This window comes from Anastrepha ludens, chromosome 3 (assembly GCF_028408465.1).
Source record: "Anastrepha ludens isolate Willacy chromosome 3, idAnaLude1.1, whole genome shotgun sequence".
NCBI lineage: Eukaryota > Metazoa > Arthropoda > Insecta > Diptera > Tephritidae > Anastrepha > Anastrepha ludens.
The window spans coordinates 37,971,085-37,995,931 of record NC_071499.1 but is presented as its reverse complement, the minus strand read 5'-3'; positions in this window follow the sequence as shown (position 1 = coordinate 37,995,931).

Genomic DNA, 24,847 nt, shown 5'->3' with positions numbered 1-24,847 from the left:
CAAGATGAATGGCGCATGCGATGTATTGATGAACTGGGCGAACTTATTAATAGCGAAAATGTAACGCGTCACATTACGGCGCAACGATGGTACTTTAAGAGAACTGACAGTTCAAGAGCTCAAGGAAAAATTCTGTAGGCGAATGCATATGCAAATAAGGCAAGGGGAAATCCAAGAACGAGGCGGACAGATGAAGTTAAAGAAAACTTGGAAAAGCTTAACCTAAAGAACTGGAAAGGAACCACAACGGATAGAACAGCATAGAGGTGTACTGTTCAGCAGGCCAAAGCTCACAAGAAACTGTAGCGCCAAACGATGATGATGATGAAATTTTATTTACGTTTTTTTCTTTAACGATGTGACCGCGTACTTCCATAGTAAGGACTCAGATAGTTTCGGAGCATTTCGGAAGAGGAATCTCGCATCGTGAAATATACTGAAATGTACATTTAAGGTCGTAAGTTAAGTTCTGCCAGAAAAATGTGACACATAGATGGCGCTTCAAGCAGTAAGAAGGCATTGTTCCTAAGTAACGACAGGTGGGCATTCCCACTACTTAGGACTGGTAGCGGCAGGCTAATCACCCACGCAGTCAGAAAGCAAATATATTAACAAAACCAACGCAAGACTGAGCCGCGTCGAGGCCCTATGCTCCCGAGTGGAGTGAACAAGGAAAAATAAAAAAATGAATTATCCCTCAAGAAACCTTTCGCGAGTACAAGGAATAAAAGTTAGAGATTGCAGCTTGCGCGTGACCATCTAAATAAGACCTAACAATTTTGGAGGACCGCACTTTTTGCAGACGAGGGGGGGAAAGAACTTACTTGGGTCAGATGGCAGACCTTTTATATGGCACGAGACCAATGCGGGGATCAAATCTCAAAATGTGTGTGCTACTATAAAACACTGCGGCGGCAATGTTCTAGTTTTGTGCTTGCATGCCCTCAAATGGAGTTGGAAGTTGGCCTTTATCGATGAAGCAATGAACAAATATATATTTTTTAAATGTCTGCATGAAAATGTTGTTCAAAACGCTAGAATATTACAAATTCAAGATAACTCTTGCTTCTATCAAGTAATGACCTCAAGCACAAGTCACAAGTAATACAAAAACATTGTTAATACATAAATGTCCCCACGTTGTGGAACTATAGGGTTATTCAATAGGTGGGCTTCAACTTTTTTGCGATAGGGAGGGCGAGCGACGCAATATTTTTTATTTTTCGCTTGCCATTTGTAAACTTCATTAGTATACCATACATTTTATCATGGAACGCTACACACTTGAGCAACGATTGCAAATCGTGCAAATTTTTTATGAAAATAATCGTTCTGTTGCTGCTACTTTAAGAGCATTACGGCCATTTAACGGTCCATTTAACAAGCCGTCCCGTTTTGGGGTTATGTGAAGTCATTGGTCTACAGTAACAAGCCGGCGACGATTTGTGAGCTCAGAGCCAATATTGAACGCGAAATTACTGGAATTTCGGCCGATTTATGCAAAAGAGTGGTCGAAAATTGGGTTCAACGATTGGACTTCGTAAAACGTGCACGCGGTGGTCATGTAAAAGAAATCGAATTTCATAATTAAATGTATATGTTCAAACTCGATAATAAAAAAAAAATTAGTTAAAAAAGTCAATCCGTTTGTGTTTTATTCAAAAAAGTTCAAAAGTTGAAGCGCTCTTAATGAAAAACGCCCTTGGTATACAATTTTTGAACTATCATACGCTCGCTTTTACTTTCCGGAGCAGCTTTTACTTGGCGTAATTTTAACAGTTATAGACTTAAAACTTCCATGAAGTGTTTCTGGTGCAAAAGCTCACTCTATTTTGTAGAGCCGTTAACTTTTTCCACGAAGCTGAACTTTTGCTAGTCTTTTCGGCGTTTCACAATGATAAGACACTAGTCGAAAATAATCTTATGAAGAGATAGAAGGTGCTGATTGTTGTTTTGGATGACTTTAATTATAATTTTATTCAATTTAACCTAAAATGCCGAGGGGTTCAATATTATCACAGGGAGAGCGTGGAAAAATTTTGGCCTACAAGGATTCAGGCTTGTCAATCAAATTAATTGCAAAAAAAGCAGGAAAAAGTCGTTGTGTTATCCAAAAGTTTTTACAGAGTTCTGAGAATTACATCATTTTGGAGCTCGTTGGAAGAACAAGTCGACAACAGGGATTATAATTATAAGAAAAATTCCTAACTCGACAAAGTCTTGCGCCTACTCGGCCACTGTTGTTAAAAATACAATAAGTTTTCAAAAACAACAGTTTGACGCACATTACAGAGGTGCAATCGTTTAAAATGATCAAAAATAAAAAAAAAACGACACAAGCTGGCGCGTCTTCAGTTTGCACAAAACCACCTAGACACCAACAGGGACACAGTAAGATATTTGGAATATTTTTAATGTTGCCCAATTTTATATTATTTTTTAAAAAGGTTATATTTTAGGATGAAAAAAAAAACCGAGCCTTGATGGATTACATGGTTTTTTAAATTACTGGAGAGATTTGCGCAAGAACCCCCTCTTATTTTTCAAGCGCAACTTCGGTGGGGGTTCTATTATGGTTTGGGGAGCATTATGTACATCGAAAGCAACTGGGGACTAAAAAAACGTTTTGAAAAATAATCTCTCTATTTTTATTCAGAACAATCGGGAAGTTCCCCTGTTTGTTTTTCAGCACGACAATGCCCGAATTCACGTAAGCAGGAAAACAAGGCAGTACTTGCCCGATTGTTCCATAGAAACTATGGACTGGCCGGCGTGTTCTCCGGATCTAAACTCAATGCAAAATATTTGAGGTATATTAGTCAAAAGAGTTTATGCCAACAATCGCCAATTTGAAAACACCAACGAGCTTAAAGCGGCAATTAATGCAGAATGGGCTTTTCTAGTTGTCAATTTACTTAAAAAGTTAGCAGAATCGTTGAAAAGAAGGTTTTTTTGTGTCACTAAAGCAAATGGTGCTTCCATAGAATACTAAAACATTTTAGACGACGGATAAAAAATTCGAAAAAAGGATACTTTTCTTAAAGAAATTAGGGTGTCTTACGATTATGAAACGCACGTTATAAGCAAATATATTATAACATCTACAGCCATGGGCAGATAAATAGCACAAATGTTAACCTTATAAGTTAAGTTAAGTTTTTAGTATGAACTCTGCTTTGATCAAATAAAATTGTTTGTTTACATTTATTATCGCTTTAGGCTTACATTTAGGCGAAGGACTTACCGTTTCCTTTCGATACAGCGAGGAGTAAAACTTTAATATTAGTTCAGCGATTTTTAGTTTAATTTTTTGTTTCTTAAATAAAATTTTTAAGCAATTACTAAAAATGGGACGTGGAAAACATCGCACGCCGGAGAAAACAGCTCTTATATACCGCATGAGTCAAAAAGGAAAAAACTATGCAGAAATAGCTGAAATAATGATGCGCTCTCGGAAAATAGTTTATAATGCTCTTACTTTAGTTAAGAAAGATTCATCCTATTCACGCAAAAAAAAAACGGAAAGAAAACCAAAGCCGCGAAAAACTGATGTTAATGTGTATAGAGCTATAACACGCAAGAGCAAAGCAGAGCCTTTTAAGGAGGCACGGCAAATAATGCTTGAAATAAACCAAGAATCTGGTCTACCGGTGTCCAGAAAGCTTGTAGGAAGGCGACTTAACGAAGCCCAGCTATTTCGCCGCATAAGCAAAAAAAACCACTCCTCTCAAAAAGACATACAAACACCGACTTGCCTTTGCAAAAGCCCACAAAGACAAATCTATTCAGTTTTGGAAAAACGTACTTTGGAGCGACGAAACCAAAATAAATAGGATGGGACCAGATGGGAAAACTAGTGTACGTCGTCCAATAAATCAAGCGCTAAATCCTAGGTTCACAAAAAAGACGGCTAAGCACGGCGGCGAAAGCATCATGGTTTGGGGAGCTTTTTCCTGGTATGGTGTTGGGCCGATTGTTCGCCTGGTTGGTAAAATGGATAGATTTCAGTATCTGTGTATACTTCAGAATAAAATGGAGCCATTTGTATTTGAGTTTATGCCATTGAATTGGACATTTATGCAGGACAATTATGCAAAGCAAACTGCAAAGACAATGAAGCAATGGCTGAGAAGAGAAAAAAATAATGTACAAGACTGCCCGGCGCAGAGCCACGATCTCAATCCAATAGAAAATTTGTGGAATGGCGTTAAGGCTAAAATCGCTAACAAAAATTTTAAAAATTTTGATGATTTGTGGGTCCCAGTTGAGGAGGCTTAGTACTCGATTCCTAAGGAAAGATGCCACAAGCTTGTAGGAAGCATGGAGCGACGGCTTGAAGATGTAATCACAAACGGTGGATGTACTACAAATCCAAATCCTACTACAAATACTAATCTCGTAAACCAATATTATAACTTAACTATCTGATTTGCTTACTATGTTTGCTTTTATTTGGAATTTATGTCCAGGAGGAATTTATTAGATTGATTGAGCACGTACTGCGCATGCCGAAAGAGCGAAATGCTAGGAAAGCTTTTATTTTAACACCCATTGGAGGAAGAAAAAGAGGACGCCCACGAAAGCGATGGTTAGATGACGTCGAATCAGATCTTAAGCAAATGAAATGAGAAAAATTGTTGATGAATTATGGTACACCACGGATTGTGAAGCTAAGAAGAAGAAGAAGAAGGTTTCGTGAGTTATCAACATTCCCGTAAATTAAATCGGAATTGAAATTCTTTTTGACAATTTTTTTTGTTTTAAAGGGGAAGTAAATAAGTTTATTTTTTATGTTGCTTTTTTCCCAATAAAAAATAATTATGTAAAAAAATATTCAGCTCTTTGCTTTCAAAGTCTAAATGTGCTATTTATATGACCATGGCGGTATAACAAGTCTGATCTTAAAAAGGCGCTACTTGAAGAGTGGAACCGAATTGGTCCAGAATTTACAAAAAAATGGTAGACCCCATGCCACGTACACTTCAAGCTATACTTGATATTGGTACTGAATACCTTAAAATTTTAAAAATTAGAAATAAATAGTTGCTAATTTTTAACTACATCAATTAAACTGTGAATTCTCCGTATGTTTTTGCTTTCCTAGCATTACAAGGAAATGGGTAGACACTTTTTTGTACAATATTTTATGTTGATAGGTCTGAAATTTCAAATAAATTAAAACAAAATAAATAAATCATCTGCTTATTCCGTTTTTTCTATTTTCGCAAAATATTGTGAATTACATAACTCTTCTTTTTCTGAATTAGCGCGATAACCGCTTACGCGATTTTGGACCAATTCAACAAAGCACGCCAGTTGTTTCTTTTTTGTGCTAACCTGCGGCAGTTGGGCACAACCAAGTTCTGCTCCAAATGATCTTTTGAACTCAGAAGAGGTCTTGCTCTTCCTCTGCTAACATCAGCTGGTACCACATTGAATATTTTCACAACCGGAGCGTTTGTGTCCGTTCCGACGACATGAGCCAGCTAACGTAGCCGCTGCGCTATGTCTATGTCGTCGTACAACTCATACAGCTCATCGTTCTATAGCCGTTGCCAACGTGCAAAGGTAAAAGACTCTCCCGCAAAACCTTTCTCTCAAACACTCCAAGTGACGCCTCATCGGATGTTGTCATCGTCCACGCTTTTACGCCATACGTAAGAACGGGCATGATGAGAACCTTGTAGAGTGTTAGTTTGTTCGAGAGAGTACTGAAATATGGAACACTTCACAAAAAGTCGTATGTGTATCAAATAAAGTGTGAGTTACTGTATGTATGAGAGAGTGCAAAGAAAACATTTGCAGTAAATACGCGCTAACATGAGGAGTGAGCTTGTCACAGTAATAGGAAGTAATATAAACGCATACGAGTATAGAAGATGAGAAGAGCGAGGTACACGTGTGAAAGTAAATAAGAGCAAAAAGTGTGTAAAATGTGTATTTTATGCATTCTTCGAAAAAGTTAAATGTGTGCTGAATAGTTGTTTACTATGGTGGACATGGCAAAATGTGTAAGTGCAAGTGTGTGAGTGCTGCATGAAAATTGCAAAATGTGAATGCGCCCATTTATTAAAGCCGCATACAAACATACATACATACATACCTACATACACTGGTGGAAAAAATAATAGAAACCAGCGCAATTTGTAACTCTTACCCGCTAATAATTTTCAACTGACGTTGAATTAAGATCGCCTTTACTCTAAAGTAGCGTTGTCTAACGCTGCATGGCTTGACTAAATGCTTTAATTGCCTGTTCACCTACTCAGCGCTTTTTGAACATTGAACTATGACATACGAGGTGTTTTCAAAAAATATGGTGAATTAAAATTTTTCTTAAAACATATTTATTTCTGCATCAATTTCTATTTTATCTCCTACAAAGTAGTCCCCCTCAGATATAATACACTTGTGCCAGCGTTTTTTTCAATCCTCGAAGCAGTTCTTATATTCGGTAGCGATTTGGTTTTTATCTCCTCAAACGTCGAAAAACGCCATCTTTTCATGGGTCTATTCAATCTTGGGAATAGGGAAAAGTGGTCGCAGGGGGCCAAATCTCACCAGATGGTGATATGCTCGCTGAGGTCTCTCACAAGCAAAGACGAGTAAGCAGGTGCAGTATCACGATGCAAAAGCCATGCATTTTTGCCCCACAATTCCGAGCGTTTCTTTTCGTATTGCTTTATGCAAACGGAGCATAACTTCAAGGTTTTTTGTTTTTTTTTTTTGTACGAGAGGTGTAAAAGCAATCGACAGCCTTAGTCCGTGTGGGACTTTAACGCCACTAAAACCACCTCAAGTCCGACGGTTCATCCTACAGGGATACTGTTTTAGTAATTACGTCTGGAGGCCGCCGTGAGCAATAAGCTCAGTTATACTCGTATTCGTCTACTGTTCGTCTTGCTGCTTCAAGGTAATACTCCTTATTTACAGTACGACCTTCTTGTAAGAGCTACTGATGCACTACGCCATGGTAATGGAAGAAAACAGTGAGCAAAACCTTGACTTTTGATTGATCTTGGCGTTCTTTTTTTGGTCTTGGGTCTCTTGGACTTTTCCATTGGAATGATTGGGCTTTGGCTTCGATGTCATAACTATATACCCATGCTTTGACACCAGTTATGACCCTTTTAAGCAAATCTGGATCATCGTTGACACCATTCGACCATTCCTGAGCGATGCTCATGTGACGCTGTTTTCAGCAATTTTGGAACGAAGTTCGCTGCCAGACGCTTCATGCCCAAAATTTCCGAAAATATTGTATGGTATGAGCCATTCGATATGCCGACATCCTCAGCAACCTCTCTAATTATGACTCGCCGATTCTCCATAACAATCTTCTGCACTTTCTCAACATTTTCATCGGTTGTTGATTTCCTGGGGCGTCCAGAGTGAGCGCGGTCATTCACATCTTCTCGATCTTCTGTGCAAAGCTTGTACCCTTGTAAACATTTTTTTGACTCAGAGTATTCTTACCGTATTCTATTGACAACATTTCAAGTGCTTTTGAGCACTTATATCCATTTTTTACACAAAATTTGATGCAACTTCCTTGATCCATTTTTTCGATAGCAGAAAGTCGCCGAACACCCAAAACAGTTGTCTTATTTATGCCTCACACAAATGAACTAAAAATGCAATATTGCTAAAACCGTAAACATATCTTCAAGACGAGTGAACCAACATAAAAAAAGAATAATAACACTGTGTGACAAAAAAAAAAACAATAAATATACTTTTATGGAGACCTAGCACAACTTGTGGCTATAGAAAACCTAAGCAAAATGGTATAGGAGAAATTTCATGCTTCGATGCCTACATACCAAATTAGTAAAAGAAAAAAATCCTAAAACTCACACGACTCTATTAATTTTAATTCAATTTCAGTCAAATATAGCTCATTCGACGCAAAATTAAATTTACTATAACAGTAGTGTACTAAAAAAAATCCTCAATATCGGCTAATATCGTAAAAATTATGTCAAAGTTGAAAAAACAGAGAAAAAATAAAAAAATTCCAAACTACAGTCTCGTCAGTTGTCATTTCAGAAAAATTGTCAACACGCTGTCAAAAAGGCTTTTTTTTGTTCTTTCGAACTAAAGAAACAAATTCGAAATCGGATGGAAATTGGCGAAGTTAGGAGTGATTCTTCACATCAACCTACTGAAAAACGGTTTTATGGCCGTAAAATGAGATTTTGGGGGTGTATTGGAAATTTTTCTCCTATACCATTTTTCTTAGTGTTACTATACCTACAAGTTGTAAAAACAAATCAAATTAACTTTGTGTTTTTTATTTCATTCGTACTCAAAAATTAGAATCTTTTTGCTGTTTTAGTAAAATTTTATACATACAAACCATAGCTAATAGGTATCAAAATGGACCAAAAATTGATCAATTGCTTATGGAGTATAGGAAAAACCATGAAATAAATTGCCGGAATCATGAAATGATCCAAGATAAAAGTGGTCACAGCTGCCCACGCACATGTAAAAAAAGAAGCGAGAGACAGAAAACGGAAAGTCAGAGTTCGTCGGGACAAATTCACCTTACGACAAATCAGAAAGGATCTAATCAGCACTTCGGAGGGGCTAAAGAAATATACAGAAAGGATTTAATCAGCACTACGGAGGGGCTAAAGAAATACACAGAAAGGATCTAATCAGCACTTCGGAGGAGCTGAAGAAATATACAGAAAGGATCTAATCAGCACTTCGGAGGAGCTGAAGAAATATACAGAAAGGATCTAATCAGCACTTCGGAGGGGCTAAATAAATATACAGAAATCATCTAACCAACACTTCGGAGGAGATAAACAAATATACAGTTGGATGTGAACAGCCGAAGAATCAGATATAAGTTAAAAGAGGCAAGTTTGCCGGCAAGAAGCTCAGAAAAGTACCATTACTTTCAAAGAAGAATATCTAGTAGAGACTTTTCTTTGCATCGTAAAAACCGGTTAAATATGCTATGATCAGATGAAGCCAAGAAAAATTTCTTGGGATCCGACTGAAAATGTTACGTACGACTCCCAAAAAACACAGCTTGCCATCCTAAATTCACAAAAAAAAACAAAAACACAAGCCTGGTGGTGGATCAATAATGATATGAGGCTGCTTTTCAGCTCTCGGTGTAGGTCCAATTTTTTTGATTGAATGCAAGATGTGCGCCATGGACTACATAAATATTTTAAATACAGCCGTGGTTCAATTTGCTAGAGAGAAAATGCTTATAAAATGAAAGTTTGTGCACGATAACGACTCCAAACTTTCGTTAATGGTCGTTAAGGCAAGGATGAGTTGGAGTGGGGTTAAGGTTTTGCAGTGGCTTTCACAGTAATTAGAAATTAACCCTATAAAACATATATGGGGAATACCTAAAAAGAGGATTGGGGAATATGGAACAAGCAAGTATTTTTTGAAAGGTTTAAGAGATAATGGAATTCTATAGTATAACTGATGAAACTTGAGCTCGCCAATTCGTTGCAAAGGAGATGCATGGAATAATAAAATATAAAAGTGGAAGTATCAAATATTAATAAATTGTTGCAATTCTTGTTTTTTTTCTGTAACAAGAAGTGTATGCTATTCTGCATTGCTTGTTTTTTTTCTATTATATTTTCCAACCTTTGTGCTATGATATTTTTGGTTTCACCAGTTTTAAATTGTTAAGGGGTTAGGGGTAGTCAGAGGCCCGAAAAATGATGATTTCAATAAATTTTTTTTTGCTAGTCAATTGCTCTATTTTTAAAATGAAAACACAGCATTAATACATCAGGTTTCGACTTTACTTAAGCAAAATTTCAAGAAAAAAAAATTGATAATATTAAAAGTCATCGCTGTTTGTGTGGAACCCGTTTCCCCAGAAGTCCCTTGCGGTGATCATGACAAGTTCTTGGCGATTCACTTAAAATCAATCGGACAAGAGAAATTAGTTTTATTAATAGATAATTTTGTGCCTGATCGAAGTGTTTTTTTTTCCAAATTAACAATATGGCGGCCTCAAGATATATTTTCGAGGAAAAAAACCGACAACTAATTGTTTCGAAAAATCAAAAGTTTTGAAAAAAAAATCAAAATCCTTCGATCACGCTCCAGTTTTTTCTGGTTTTCAAAAGCAGTATAAATTTTATTCAAATCTACGAAGCGGTTTTTAAGTTACAGTGATCACCAGTACAAAAAACATAGTTTTGAGAAAAACGCATTTAAAGTTTTGCTATCGATTTATGTACATAGAGTTTTAAGAATTATTTAATTACTTACACTGTGTCACCTATTCCTGGGACATATAATAGTTCTTCAGCCGTCATAGCAGCTTGCAGCAGCTGCTAGCTACTTGCTCTCGAATGCTCCGGAGCGCCCGAGCGCCCTTTGTTAATTGTTGAATAACTCAAAAAGTATTTATCGGATTCACTTGAAATTTACGCACAATATTTTTCAGATGTTATACTTTAAGAAAATGCAAAAACTCCTATTTTTTGGAAATTCTGACTACCCTTAACCTCTTAATGCGTTCTTAGTTAAGAGGACAGATACCTGTAAACGGCCATATTTTCCCTGATTTTCATAAAAATTATTTAAAATGAAGAAGTCAGTAAATTTTTTCCAAAATTGGCATACAGTTTATTTATACATTAAAATAATATATAAATTTTTTTTATTTTAATCATTTAAAATGGCGGATGCACACTCAATTCTTCCAGGAAGGTCGCAGCGGAGCTTCTCAATCGGCGGGCATTGTAGAATTGGCGTCAGTGACCTGAATACAAAAAACCATATACTTTTTTGTTTACTAATGTCATAGTTTCTATATGAATTAAAAACAAATGAGAAAAAAATTCGCGGAATAAAATGCTTAAAAAAAAAGTAATAATAATTTTGTATCGAATTTTCCTATTTTTGCTTCGAAAAAAATTTTTTTTTGAAACATTTTCGAAAAATTGTCCAAACCTTGTAAATTCACATAGAAGGTAATATCATAAAAAAGATGTGTGCAAAATTTCAGGGAGATCGGTCAATAACTTTTCGGGTTATCGTTTACGCCAATTCGAAAAATATAGTTTTGAGAAAAACGCGTCTAAAGTCGGCAACGTAACTGTACGCAAAGAATAGAGTCGTCACGGTTGACGATCTGTAATACAAGAAATGCTTAAATTTACGTTCTAAAATTTTTTTGACCAATTCTTAAAAGATTATATTAACATTTCGTGAACAAAAAAAACTTTTTTTTTGAAATTTAACAGGTATCTGTCCCCTTAACAACGGCTTATATAAATAAAAAAAATACGAAAATAAAAGGAAAATGCTAAAAATTGTTTTGATTCTATTATTTTTCCCACCAGTGTATATACACATAAATAACTTATCATTCCAGTTGACCAGGCCAATGGCCAAAGAATGAGCCACTATTACGAAAAATGGACGGAGCAATCAAGGATCGGCGCAGCGGCTGCATATCGACCAGTCGTCAACTTAACAGACGTTGGGTGCATACAGTTGTACAAAACATACATACAAACATATAAATATATGCACGCTACTATGTGTACACGATGAAGCTGTGTATTGGCCTTCCACTCGAATGGCCTATCAAAAGTTTAATTGCTGCAGCCGCCTTTGCTAAGACCAACAACAATCAACGCTCAAATTATTTACTTTCGAACCTTTTTTGTTGGTAGATACGAGTATTTCGCATTTTAGTTATAAAGTTAAATACACCAACACATGTATATATGTATGGGTAGGTATATACATATATACACATACATTCACATGTAGTATAAACTGCAGTCGTGCAATCTGACAGCAACAACCAGCAACTATCGGCAAAAAAAAAATAATTTAAAATTGCTCTCCAGTTTATCCTACAAACTAGGCCAAAAATAGGCCTTAGCAATTGCATGTGTCGTTGCAAAGTAGAGCAGAAAATTCAATTAATTCCAAGAGCTGCCAAAAAATTCGAAATAGTCAAGAAATTGAAAAAATTTCTATTTAATGGCTGTACAATTTGTCCTGTGCCCAAACTTACTTACACTTGCGTGCACCAACAGCAATTTGCCTTCGTCCATCTACATATTTAAATATACGGTGTATGTACATATATATGTGTATGTGTGTACACAGATGTGCATGCTGACAGTTTATCTTCTTCAAACTTTTGAACTTTTTCCATCTCTGCTTGGTCTTTCGCTCCCTTTCTTTTGGCAAAATATGGCCAAAACTTGATGTGACTTTTATTTGCAGTCAGCATACTTTACACCAAGCAAATATTTTCCGAAACAGTTAGTGCAGTATTTGGCTGTGTTCGCACGACTTTCTAACCTCATCTGCCCGCCCACTATGGCAGCAAAGAATTTGCGATTTACTTATGGGTCACACTTTGCGCTAAAACCGAATAAGTAAACAAAATTTCATATGTATTTTTGTTATTTGTTTTTGCTTTTGGTTTTGTATCGAATTGTGGTTTTGTTGGGTAGAAATGTTTGTCATCAAAGAATTTGCTGCTAATTGGTTTTGGTGAATGTGTGCAAGCAGTGAAGGCATAAGTATAGGTGAATAGTGTGCGGGGCTTGCGCATAAAAAAACAAAGAACAGTTATAATAAAATTATTTTTGCTTTTTTTAATTATGAGTTAAAAATTGGCACTTAGTGAAGGCCTTGTTCAGGTTAGGTTATGGTGGCAGACCTTACTGGTCCGTTGTGATACATATGTGCGAAACGGGAACCTCATATGAAGCCATTTTGTGGCTTTTATGAAGCGCAGAATTAGTCCAAACTTCACGCCGGACAGTTGCGTATGATATTTGAAAAAGTATCTACCTAGAAAACCTGCGTGGATTTTAGCTAAGGCATTATATTTGGAAAGGAAGTGCTCAACTGTTTCTTTCTCTTCCTCATCTCCACAACTTTATGGGAAAAATACCTCTCAGGGAATGCTAGTCAAATAGCCAATGACCGATTATACGGGGTGGGCCAAATAAGACCTACTAACACAAATAAGACTACTGCCTAGCAGTATGCACAGTTGCTCCATCTTGTTGAAACCACAAATTAGGATACTGCTCCGCCAATGGCCGCAAAAAGTTTTCAATCAATGTTCTGTAAGAAGCTCCTGAAATGAATTCCAGCGTTTCATCCTCATTTTCGAAACAAATATGGACCGATAATTCTAGTGGCCATAACACCGCACCAAACAGTACATTTAGATGGCTGCAACTGATGTTGGTGTGTTGTCCTTGGATTTTCAGAGCCCCACAATCTACAGTTTTTCTTGTTGACATAACCATTTAAATGGAAATGCGCTTCATCCGACATCAAAACATTATTTAAAAAAATCAATTTGTGTGGCTTATTGTGTAAAACGAATAGCGTATTGTAGTCGTTGTTGGTGGTCCAACAAGTTATTTGTGCTTAACATTAGTAGGTCTTATTTGGCCCACCCTGTACAAACTCTAACCTTCGAGGTATCTTCGCTGGAAAAGCTAAGCAGTTCCTTTGTCTCATTCTTGTCTTTTTGCAGTCGAATTAGCTTGGTTGTAACACAAGTGTTTTCTTCTCTCCATGCCTTATCGGCCTTTGGATAATGTTGTCTTTAAGTTTTCTCGTGACTTTAGGTATCTCAATGCTTTTTCCATCACTAAGCAGTTAAATAGTAGTACCTTTCCTGACTAGCTCTTCGGCTTTACGATTTCCCTCAATATCTCTGTGCCCGCGAACCCAAATAAGACTGACCTTGTATGCGACACTCATATAATTTTGGGCTCCACGGCATTCCTGTGCACCCTTTGATCTTAGCATAGCCGCATTCATTGCTTTAATGCCGACTGACCATCCGAAAATATGTTTATTGTAGTTTTTTTAAGACATGCGTATTTAGATACGTAGCCACTTCTTGTATAGCTAGAACCTCTGCCTGCTAGACGCTGCAGTAGTCTGGTAGACGGACGGTTAGTTGCAGCTCTAATTCCTTCGAGAAAACTCCATCGCCAACCTTATCGCCTAGCATGGAACCATTTGTATGTTTTCGAAACCCGCAGATTGTTGGGTTAATCTCTCGAAACTTGTTCGGCAAAAGTTCTCGAGGAATACAGGTTTTGTTGTTTCTTAGCGTCCCCACCAATGTTAAGCCTTTACTAAATAGATTCTCAGCTATTTCTTGTCCATAGTTCCATTACGGTTAGTATTTACCATGGTAAGGTTCACATAGCTCTTCAAAAACTTGTTTAGCAAGACCAACAGCCCTTGGATTCCCATCTTTACCCGTATATGGAATGCCGCGAAGAGGATATGCATTAGCTCTGTCGCATAACCACTAAATTTGAATTCCATATTTATCCGGTTTAGATGGCATATACTGAATAAAGGGACATCTAATACGGCAAGATCGCAACTGTTCGTCAACAACAATGCTCCCCGTGGGCATATAATACTTTCCAAAGTTGTGATTAACTTTATCCCAAACAGAGTGTATAGGTGCTAACTTATCGGTTTGACAGCGGATACTTCGGGAAGGCTTATTGTCAAAGCGTAAAAATCCTAAAAGTTTCTCAAAACGTTTAGCGCTCATAGTGGCTTTAAAACTCGTTATTCCATACAATTTGTCCCAGAATAGCTTATAGCTTTGATTATTTGATTTCATTTGGCCAGCTATGATTAAAAGTCCTATAAAAGCAAGGAGTTCATCTTTGTCTGCCACGTGCCACAATTTTCCTAATTTTGAGTACACTGCAGATCCTTCTTCATTCGTATACCTTATAATTTCATTACAAACTTCATCGTTTATGAAGAGTTCGAAGCAATCAATTACGTCTGATAAAAATGCACATGTATGAATAAATTCCGTTTTGTGCTCAGCTCTTCTGGTATAATTATTACTTACCTGGAGGTAAAACAACTGTATCAACCTTTCCTTTGAGGATATTCGTTGATCTAATTTTAGATGAAGGTGGTGCAGACGTGTTCCAGATAGTAAAATCTTTACGAACGGAGAAGTTGGCTTCATTGTCTTCCATATCTGCTTTTTCGTTTTTATCCGAAATCTTATCTTCTTCTTCAGATGCTTCAGTCATCTGGTCGACTTCGGAATCACTATAATCATTATCATTGTTGTCACTGACTTAACCATCAGCATCATTGTCCGTTTCCAAATGTTCCAAAGTTGTTGTAATAGTTTTTGATTAGATTTTGTCTAATATATTATAATATTTTAATTAAAAAAAATAAATAAATAATTGGCGCGTACACTTCTTTTAGGTGTTTGTCCGAGCTCCTCCTCCTATTTGTGGTGTGCGTCTTGATGTTGTTCCACGTATGGAGGGACCTACAGTTTCAAGCCGACCCCGAACGGCAGATATTTTTATGAGGAGCTTTTTCATGGCAGAAATAGACTCGGAGGTTTGCCATTGCCTGCCGAGGGGCGACCGCTATTAGAAAAATGATTTTATTAATTTTGCTTTCACCGATATTCGAACCAACGACCTCTCTGTGAATTCCGAATGGTAATCACGCACCAACCCATTCGGCTATGGCGGCCGAATTAGCCGCTTAAAAAAGTGTTGCTTAGGGTTGGGTTCAGTGTTTTTAGGGATCTTTGCAGTATCTACATATACTGGTAGTGTTTTTTTTCTAGTAAATGTTGGTATGTCAAAGTGCTGTGTCCTAATTTTATTCTTCAAAGTTTTACTCAGACCTTCTTTGTTAGTTCAGAGCTGTGATCGATTTTGGTTATTTCGTTCATAGGTTTTTTTTTTATACCAGGTGGTAGTTTTGTCTATTATATTGTTATTGTATTATTGTTCCATTCATGAGATTTATTTGTTAAAGGAGATCCCTTTCAAATGTCGGCCACAACGGCGTCGTAGTTCGATCATCCGTTAACACTATTTTTGAATGACTCCCTGAAGGACTTCTGTCGGTATCTCGTAAATGATCTCAGTAGTATTGGCTTCTAATGTCCTTGTCGAAGCTGGTTTATCCACAAAACATTTAGACTTTACATATCCCCACAAATAAAAGTCCAAAGGTGTGATATCACATGATCTTCATGGTTAATCCACTGGTCCGAGATGAGAGAGAAATTCCTCACCGAAACGACGACGTCGTAAATCTATTGATTCATGAGATGTATGGCAAGTAGCGCCGTCTTGATGTGGAGATCACGAGCTTGAATTTCCGGTATCAAAAAATCGTTTATATTGACGTGATAGCGATCACCATTTAGTGTTATATTGGCGCTAGACTTGCCTTTGAAAAAATATGGGCCGATGATTCCTCCAGTCCATAGGCCGCACCAAATGGTTGTTTTCATTGGATGTAATGGCTGTTCTTGAATGACTTCGGGCTGCTCTTTAGCCCAAATAAGTCAATCTTACTTATGATCGTAGGCAAAAATGGGCATCATCGCTGAACACCATACGTTGGCCTGAGCGCGGTTCGAACACTTTTCACAGAGCGTCGATTTTCCTAATAGAATTGTACGATTTGTAAACTTTGGTGAGGCGAAAGTCTTTCTATGATGAAATGTCAATGAATACTGAAAAATATTGTGTATTTAGTTTGATAGTAGCCATGAGTGATCTGTTGAAAAAACCGTACCTCCAATCTGATCACCCTTTATTTTATGTATGTATATGCATTTTATTTTTGTGACAGCAATTCTTTCACTTTTTAAATTTATAGTCACTTTCATTTTGGTATTTTAATTGCTCGTTTACGCTATTCACTGAATATTTCAGCATATTTAAAAATGTCATTAATGTTTATGCGAGTGCCTGGAAATGCATGCAAGCATTATTTAAATGCCAACACACTTGCTTTTTAATTTGATAAATGCTTTCTACACAAAGAACATGCGCATACATTAAATAAAAAGAAACATTAAATTGGCCTATAAAGTAGCTATACGCGCACTTATAAATCATACCTGTTTATGGAAAGTGGTAACCAAGTTAAGCGCTGAATGTCTGCAGCGTAAATATTAGGGAAGCAGCATTTCGTTTTATCACTTTTCAAATTAGTACCTGCCTATGAATTTATGAAATGCGCATAATTTTTATATCCTCTTGCTCTTTTGCATAACCCACGGCGTATACGCAACCCCATTTTATGCTGAACTTCGCAGGCCACATACTCAAGACATACGCGCGTACCTCGTTAAATTTTTATTAAATGCCAAGCATAATTGCGCATAAAGGTTTATTTATTTTTTAATAAACAACAACAGCAACAAACAACCCACAAATGATAGCTGCAACTGCAATGAAATGAAGGAAACGCGCAAATTCTTCATGTCTGCATGCGCTCTTTTATTATTTTTCCAATACTTCTTCATTGCTCATTCTTTATTGTGGTGCATACGTATGTATGTATATGTGCATACTCAATGACAGCAACAATAGTCAGCTGCTGCGAAAATTGTCACTTTGTAATTTATTTGCATATTCTTTGGCATTTAATAACAAAGGCGGCTCTGTGACGGTGGTGATGTGAAGATGCATTCCCATTTAATGGCGCAGGCAGCAATGAAATGCCCCCTGTTTGCTCAGGAGTGTTTATATATGGAACAGGTATGGGTATAAAAAAGCTTATGTGTATATTAAAAACACTCATATAAACTTTTCACTAATTCATATAGAGGCAATTTGATACGCATAAAGGAAATTGATTGTCCGCACAGGTGGATCCAGAAATCACGAGTAACTTATAAAAAGTAAAGTTTGTAAGTATTTCCACTTATTTTGGACTTGCCCGGAAATATAAATGCTTATTTTTTATAAGCTCAAGGCTCCAGCTCACTAGCAAGCCAGACGTAAGTTCGGGTCCCGCTTCAGTCTAGAAGGAAGTGTGACGAGCAAATGCGGTTACGTTCAAAATAGCAGCTGCAACTCCTAGCGCTTGAACATTTATTGCTTTCCCCATTCATCACCATCATCTTTTGGTACTACAGCTCCTTGTGAGCTTCGACCTGCTGCACGTGGGACCTCCAGATGTTAGCTATTTAAATTAGTTAACAAGCACGGACTGCTAGGGCCTTCGGTTTATGGTATCTTCATCTAGGGTAGTTATATAGATGTCTTACAATACATCATCCGAAGGGTTTCCAGAAAATGGGGAAGCTAGCTGAGGAATTGTTAGAGGATAACGAGATCATGTGAGTTTGAGCGGAGAATAACTTTATATTGGTTGGTGAATAAATTCATAGCGTCTTTATATTTTCTTTTATTTTGCAACGATTTGGTTGCTGTTTTGGCAAAGTGTAAGTATTCCTTCGATAGAACTCTTTATACTTTTCAAAACTATATTAATTGTATTTTTGAGTTATTTAAATTTTTATTAGTTTTGAGACTGAGAAATGGAATACCCAGGGATCAGAAATCAACATTTTCGACGCCTGCTCTTCTTTGCTTTTCATCGAGCTCAAAAAGCTGCCGAAGCAACCCGGGACATTTGTGACGTGTATGGAGAAAGTGTCATAGGCGAGTTTACAGAACGGAAATGGTTTGCAAAGTTCAAAAATAGCAACTTTGATGTCGATGACACATCCTGCATCGGAAGGCTTTCTGAATACGTTATACGTAAACGTTTGAAAGGAAAACGGTCGCCAAACTAGTCATGAATGTTAGGAAAAAATTAGCTGCGATCATAAAACGGTTTTCACTCAACTTCATTCCATGATATTTACCGAAAAATTGGGAGTCTGGGTGCCTCACGAGCTCAACGAAAGAAATAAAGAAATTCGCCTTCAAATTACTTCTCAGCATCTCGCCCGCCAGCGAGCAACACGCTGTCATAAATAGTGCTTTTTGTACCGAATTGTCAAAGGAGATGAGAAATAGTGTCTATACATCAATATGAAGCAAAGAAAAGAGTAAGTGCTTCCAAAGAAGATCATGATATGTGTTTGGTGGGACGCTTGAAAATAATGCCACAGTCAACAAGGATCTATACATTGTCTAGCTACTCCTCGTGATTGAGGGTATTCGATTGAGAAGAACTGATCGACAGGGTCAAATTATACTCCTTCACGACAACGCCAGGTCCCATGTTGCACAAGTCGTCAGAGCCCTACTCCAGGAGCTCGAATGGGAGATCCGTCAGCATCCGTCGTATTCTCCGGACTTCGCACCGACCGTTTAGCATCTCTTTTGCTCCCTGTCAAACCATATGAAGGGCGTTACCTTCGATGACAAAGAGGTCCTTATAAGTTGATCCAAAAACTTCTTTGACCAAAGAATAGGCGAGTTCTGGCGAAACGGTGTCAGCAAATTGGTCGAGAGGTGGGAAGAGGTTGTAAGTAGCAACATCGAATATATAACTGATTAACTTATAGATAGGTTAGGTTAGGCTAGTATGGTTGCCCAGGGAGTGGGCACACTTGGACGAAGAGAGATTCGTCCTTTGTGATACCATTGCCAAGGAAGTGAGGAGAGGGGAAGGACCGGTGAGGTGCAGGGAGAGGGGGGGAGAGGTGGTGATGGGAAGGTTAGGAGCGTGCGGATTATGAACGATGACTATGTTTGCGTCAACCGCTTAATGCTGCTGATGAAACTCATCAGATTTTTAATGTCAGCGCCAGCTATCTCAGCAGGCGTGGCAAAGAAGTAAGAGCCAAGATGCCTGAATCTTAGCCCCGCCAGGGCAGGGCAGCTAAGGAGAAGGTGCTGAGATGATTCCACCTCATCCTCCATACATCCAGCACAGAAAGGACTCGAGATGATTCCAAGTCTCACAGCATGCATTCCTCGCGCATTGTGTCCTGTGAGAGGACCCACTAGATTGGAGAGCTGATATTTTGTCAGCCTCAGAAGCTCATCCGAGCGCCTTCGGTCCACAAGTGGGCAGAAGGATTTCGCGACTTTGCATGTTTGTGCATTTTCCCAGCGCTCTTTCCAGGAGCAGACCGCAGGTAGTCAGGGGGATTCCAATTTTCTCCCTCCGCGGGGAAATCACCTCACATGTCCCTTGTCTAGCCAGCTCATCCGCCTCACAGTTTACCGCAATGTCGCTGTGACCGGGAACCCAGATGAGGCTGATGTCAAAGGATTCGGACGCAGTCGAAAGTGAGGTCAAGCATTCCTTGACCAATTCCGAATGCACCGTCATAGACCCGAGGGCCCTTATTGCCGCTTGGCTATCCGAGTAAATATTTACCTTCTTGACTGTTAGTACACATTTGAGCAGCCAATCAGCTGCCTCCTTGATTGCGGCTACCTCTGCCTGGAGCACACTGCAGTGGTCCGGTAACCTGAATTTTAGTCTGACGGGGAGCCCTTCGCAAAAGACTCCTCCGCCAACCTTTCCTTCCAACTTCGATCCATCCGTGAACAAGTTCACCAGGCCCTGCCCCCAAGTGTAGCCCCCCGTCCACTCTTCCCTTGACGGGATGTGAGTGGTGAATGTTCCGGTTGGACTAAATGAGGGTATACACTGGCCTGTTGACAGAGGGATGAACTCAAAGTTTCTAAGGATGCTTGAGTGCTCATAAGGGAGATTGAGCTTATAGCTCCAGCCCCTCAGTCTGATTGCGGTACGTGTAGCGGCAGTTCTGCCTGCGATATCTACGGGTACCACATTTAACATTGCGTTGAGCGCCAGAGTAGGAGTCGTTCGAAGCGCCCCACTGATTCCAATGAGTGCCGACCTCTGAACTCTTTCCAGCTTCTTCACCAATGTCGTCTTCTCTGGTGAGTTCCACCAGACTATGACTCCATATAACAAGATAGGCTTTACAATGGTATTATACAGCCAGAAAACAACTCGAGGCGAGAGGCCCCATCTTTTGCCAATTGCGCCCTTGCACCCATACAAGGCGATTGTTGCCTTCCTCACCCTTTCCTCAATATTGGGCTTCCATGTAAGCTTGCTGTCAAGAATAATACCAAGGTACTTCACCTTGTCAGAAAGCATCAGAGGAGCGCCCCCTAGTGAGGGAAGTTGAGCTCTGGGTATTTTATATTTCCTCGTAAATAGGACGAGCTCCGTCTTAAGAAGATTCACCGACAGGCCACAATCCGTTGCCCATCTAACAACTGCATTCAGATATCCCTGCATCAAGTTGTACAGAGTATCCAAAAATTTTCCTCTAACGATTAGTGCCACGTCATCCGCGTAGGCAATTACCCTGCAGCCTCCCTTCACCAGCTCCTCCAACAGATCATTTAGAACAACAACCCAGAGGAATGGTGAGAGAACCCCACCTTGCGGAGTGCCTCTACTCACCTGCCGGTGAATGGAGATACCGCCCCACTCTGCCGTGACAGTTCTGTCGCTAAGCATTTTGTGGATAAGTCTTATAAGGTCGGTTTCGACCCCTAGTTTACCTACATCCTTATTGATATAATATTGTGTTTTGTTTAACCCTTTCGAACCTCCTGGTACACCATATGTACCACTAAATGTTTATAAAGGTCTAAATCCCAAAAATCGATGCCAAACTCATTATAAAATGTACCAAAGTAGGCTTTTTATGTTATCTAACGGTACATGGAAACATTAATTCATTTTCTCTCTCGTAGCGTGCACAGTTTTGAGTGAAATAGCGAAGGTTTCTGACACGTGTTTGATTTTGTGCTAAAAATATTGTAGAAGAAGGTGTGAGGTGCCAAAAAAATTAATAAAATTCGATATAATCATTCCCTCTTCAAATGTAAGTATAATTAATGAAAATAATATTTTGATTTGTATATTCTTGAGGGCTTTTAAGACTTATACGTACCAGCAGTCTTTTGTAGCGGTACCTATGTGTGCCCGCAGTGCTTATTTGCAATAACTAAGCGACCTCTTTTTTTATAAAGTGATACCACGTCGAAAAAACTAAGAACAGATGAAATAACGGAAATGCTGCTGGATGAAATACTGGACTCAGATGCCGAAAATGTAGAAAGTGCGATGGTACTTTGGGAGAACGTGTGGTTAAAAGCTTAGTAAGTAAAATTAGAGAACGTGCTATGACGGTATGTTTCGATAGATTTTTTTTACTTCTGTGAATCTACTTGAGACTCTAGAGTTCCCAGCTTTAGGAACATGCATGCGAAACAGAAAAAATCTACCAGTATTAGATGAGAAATTAAAAAGAAGCGATTCTTCATTCAGGGTAAGCACATCTGGCCTTCTTTGCGTTAAGTGGCACGATACAAAGTAAGTTCTGGTGCTGACCAACTGTCATCCGTCAACAATGACAACAGTTAATTAATAAAACGTTGAAAGATGGAAAAAAATATCAGTATCATGCCCTGAATCTATAAAGTTTTACCGAGAAGCAATGGAAGGAGTAGATCGCGCCGACCAAATGGCAGGGATTTACGAATACGATAGGAAGTGTACAAAATGGTGGGAAAAGGTTTTCTACCGCCTACTAATGTTTGCCGCAGTAAATTCCTGGATAACTTACTGCGACCTTAGAAGAGAAAAACTACCTTCCATCGAATTTCTAATAACTTTAACTTAGTCATTAATAGCAGAAGGTAAACTGCAGCCGTCCGCAGATCCCAATCATCAGGTCGTTTATCTAAACGTCAAATAAAGCTGGAAAACGTATCTTTGCATTTGCCGGTGCCAATTCAAATTCGCAGACGTTGCTCCAAATGTGCGCTAGAAAAAAAGCAAACCAGAACAAAACAAATTTGTCAGCAATGCAATATACCACCTTGCATGAATTGCTTTCCCACTTATCATACTGAAAATCAGTAGATTCCGTACATTTTTTATGAAGCTAAGATACTTTACGTTTATTTCGAAGAAAAATCTGTTTGAATAAGAATACGATTTTTGTATAACTTGAATTTTTCACCATTAAATGATATAAAAATTTAATTCTATATTTAGTTTTACTACTTCTCGATAGAGGACTGATGGTACACATGTAAGCATTTCATCATAGCATAAAACATGTTTGTTATTGTGAAAAAAAAAAGTTCTGAAAAGATATTTAACGTAATTGAACTTTGAAATTACATTTGGGGAAAAAGACTGAAAAACCTGGCTCATATTTGCGCTCTTTGATAATAATCGCCTTTAATGGAAATGGCTCTACAAATATCAAAGCAAATTCTATTTTATGCATGGCTTAATACCCCATACGTTCTTTACATATAACAGGTCTCATCAAATCCACGCTTGTCCTATTTTTAAATACTATTTGTCAAGTTTAGTCAAATTCATCATTATCGCCGCTTCCTATCGTAGCACCACAGTTATGCTGGCGACAAAAAACTATCAACGCAGTACGTCGCCACTGATTGGAACGTTCCCTTATTTTCTAATAATTCATAGTAAGGCAAGTCTCATAAGTGTACGATCTGCATTTGCGAACTCCCTTCTCCCTTTTTGTGTTGTTAGGAAGATTTTATGGTGAAATGAAAAAAATTAATATTTCTATTCAATAAGATATTAGTTTATATGAAGGTTTCACAAAAGCTTTGACAACCTTTATCTGAAAATATATAAGCTTTACACAAAAAAGATATTTTTACCATTCTCAGAGGACTTATGATAATTTATGTTGAATTTTGGATATTCCCTGTGTCATATCATCTCAAGTCCAACGAATTTTTCTGGTTGGGTATCCCAACTTTTTAATCTGCGGCTCAGTATTTATTTGACACAGAAAGTATTTGACTGGCATTGGAATTGAATCAACGCAGTTTCACAAGTTATTTCTCATAGAAGCCATTTTGAAACAGATCTCCTGTGATGGTGACTGTACTCACGAACAGCCGAACGAGCACGTGAGGTAAGACCTCAAGACGAACCCAAACAGACGACAAGTCGATATTCAGTAACGATATTGTAATTTTCCGATGCCCCATTGGTGACAAACCAATGGATGCTATCGATAGCGTATAATCCCAATAAGCAATCAAGAGAGAAATCTGGACACAGGTACCTGGTGAGCCTAAAAGGCATAAACACGGCTCCACCTTGATGAAATTGCTTTTAGCAGTCCCAGGGTGGAATCAGTCGAGAGGGGAGGAATTTTATAGGGCTGGTGGGAGCATGTCCCACATACCACTAGTGTGACGACACCATCATCTGATATTTTCGAGTTTAACCTCCTCTGCGAAAAAAAAAACTACCAAAGGTTGGGCTGTCTCGGACTCTTTCCCGCAATCGAAAATCTCGATTGGCTTCAAAAGAGCGTCAATAGTTAACTTCGCCTTCTTCTGATACCACCCAATCTTGAAATTTGCTACTGAGAAGTGATACACGAAAAGTTTTCGCCTGGTTTCTATGAAGTGTACCATTTTACGCAATATTTTCTTTTCATTTTGTCTTTTGTGATATGAACAAACTTAGCGCCTTCTTTTGACCACGTTTTGTGGCACAACAAAAACAGCATTGCCTTTTTTAGTAAAGTGTTCATTTCCATGCTTTTGAGTACTTTTTCTTTAGGATTTACTCCGAGAACAAAACTAGCTTTTCCAAGAAGACTTCAAGGGGTTATTAAGTGGCCCCTCTTTTATCACCTTAATTATAGCGTCATGTTTAGAGTTCATGATTTTTAATTATATTAGGTGCGCAACTAAGTTCTCGCTGTTTGCAAATAGATGGCGCCTGCAGTGTGTGCTAGTCGATTCTAACAAAACCTAAACCCCATAAACCAAGCTTAGACAAACAAGTCATAAACCAAGTTTAATGAAGAAACTGCTTCGACACATAAGTGATTTTGTTTTGGTGTCATATACTTTCGGTTTCGTGAAAATTTCTGATTTTGTGCCGAATAATCATCATTTGCGGGAGGTGTTGATTTTCCTTTTTCATTCGAAAAAAACGGCGGCTGAGGCACATCGAGAGCTACAAAAAGTTTATGGAGTTGCTGCTTTAAGTGAAACATCGTGCCGATATTGGTTCC